Here is a 2,500-nt window from a genome sequence, read left to right as displayed (position 1 = left end):
TAACACAGATGCATCATGGGATACTCCGACCTCCAGAGAGCCAATCAGCAGCTCCATCAGCTCTTAAAGATATAGCGTTAACGACTTCACTGAGATTTCCTTTTCTTAATAAAACTTTAAAAAAATTCATAGAGGAAAAGCTGGAGTGCTTCTGTACTCACACACTTCAGTAAGTTATTCTCTCTCTCTCTCTCTCTCTCTCTCTGTCTCTCTCTCTCTCTTAATGAGACAGGGGAGGTCAGTCTGTCTGAACTCACACCTTTTTACAGGTCAGTTCTGCAGTTATGGAGAACTGTTTTTATTTTTAGAGTGCAAAGAGAAGTCCAGGAACGAGGGCAGTGGGTTTTAGAGACCAGACATTTTTTCCCTGTGAGAGTTCGTGCATGCCTGCAGAGGAATGGTGAGGTAAAACTGGGTCACCTCCTGGACAGAGATGGGTGGAGACCGGGGGAGGCCCTGAACCAGGTGACAGACCTGAAGTCATCATCACGCCTTTCATCAAAGCTGCTGGAGGAGATTCAACACATACAGCCAAGTGGCTACAGGGAATACATGAGGAAGGGGACACTTGCTGGACATGAATCAGAGTTTCAGAGTTTCTCCTGTTATAAATGAGGAGTGAGAAGGTGAAGGTGCGAGGTCAATCCTGTCCTTCAAACCCCTCAGACACGGCATGTAGAATAACCAAGAACACAATATATTACAATGTACACTGAGCAGGCATAACATTATGACCACCTGCCTAATATTGTCTTGGCCCACCTTTTGCAGCCAAAACAGCCCTGACCCGTCCTGCACTGTGTATTCTGACCCCTTTCTATCAGAACCAGCATTAACTTCTTCAGCAGTTTGAGCAACAGTAGCTTGTCTGTTGGATCGGATCACACGGTCCAGCCTTCTCTCCCCACGTGCATCAATGAGCCTTGACCATCCATGACCCTGTCTCCAGTTCACCACTGTTCCTTCCTTGGACCACTTTTGAGAGTTCAGGGTTTGAGGAATAGCAGAAGATCTAGAGCATTTGTTTTTCTGATGTAGGAGACTGGAATGTTTCGGGCATTTGATGAAACAGTATTTAACAGAGGAGTGAGGTGGAGCTAACAGAAGGAACATGTGTTTGTTACAGTATTTGATAGAAAGTTAGCAACATGAAGAACAAGGAACAATAAAGGGCTGTAACTGTGCTACTGACGATGAAACAATGTTTAAGTGTCGCCCAGTAGCCAGAAGGCTAAAAGTAGGATTTGTATATTGTTATTGTCTCACAAATAACCACAACGTGTGTGTGTGTGTGTGTGTGTGTTTTGTATTTTGGTGTATAAATAAAGCTTTATCTACTTTGAAATTTTGAATTTTGATTATCTGTGCCATGAGAAACGGTGTGGTGATGTACAGTTATATTACTTTTAACATTAAAGTTTTGTTAATCCTCTCTCTCTCTCTCTCTCACACACACACACACACACACACACACACACACGCTATCTCAAGTTGCTGTCTCCACGTCTCCTTGCTCTGTCTATCAGAGCCATAAATGGCAGACAGATAACATCCGATGTGTGTGCATTAAGCTGTGTGTGTGTGTGTGTGTGACTGAGAAAGAGATGCAGGCTTTTAACACACACTCCTCTGTTTATCTGCTGAGCTAATAAAGCCTTTTAGTGACAGCTCAATACACACATTATGCTATGCTAAGAGCTCCACTGACCGGAACCACAATCTCTTTGTGTGTGTGTGTGTGTGTGAGAGAGATAGAGATAGAGAGAGAGAGAGAGAGATGGAATGCACTTTTGTAATATGATGCTGAATTGAGTTTTGTTAAAAACCAGTTGAACACCTGTACAGACAGCTTGATTTGCCTCTCATTTCTCTCTCTCTCTCTCTCTCTCTCTCTCTCACACACACACACACACACACACCAAAAAAAGTCAGTCACCTGATCCAGTCCATCTAAATTCTAATTTTGACACTATGTATGTGTGTGTGTGTGTGTGTGTGCCAGGGAATTCTGGGAATGGGAACAGCATGCTCATGCAACAGGAACAGGAAGTGAGCTCGCATTACAGCCAATTAGACACCTTAGCTAGCTGTTAATGTAGCTGGAGAATCTTTTAAATCACACACACACTGTATTTTTACACACACTCCACACACTGCAGCTGGGAGAACCTGAACACACCGAACACCAACATCTCCAGCATCATCGGCCACGCCCACTACAGATCTAGCTGTGATTCTGATGAGGAGGAAAGAGATCACTGAACCTGCAGAGAATCTGTGAAGTAGAACAAGCTGATTAAAGCAGCGTGTGTGTGTGTGTGTGTGTGTGTGTGCGTACAATGTGTGGAAGGAGTGTCCAGTGTCATTACTGTGTATTCAATTCAATTCAGTTTATTTGTACAGCACTTTTAACAATGGACATTGTCTCAAAGCAGCTTTACAGGAGTAAACCACTTCACAGTCAGTGACCTGAGTGACCATGTGAGGGTGGTACTATGAC

This window comes from Hemibagrus wyckioides, linkage group LG28 (assembly GCF_019097595.1).
Source record: "Hemibagrus wyckioides isolate EC202008001 linkage group LG28, SWU_Hwy_1.0, whole genome shotgun sequence".
Classification (NCBI taxonomy): domain Eukaryota; kingdom Metazoa; phylum Chordata; class Actinopteri; order Siluriformes; family Bagridae; genus Hemibagrus; species Hemibagrus wyckioides.
The sequence above is the reverse complement of the archived record's forward strand: the minus strand, read 5'-3'. Positions refer to the sequence as shown.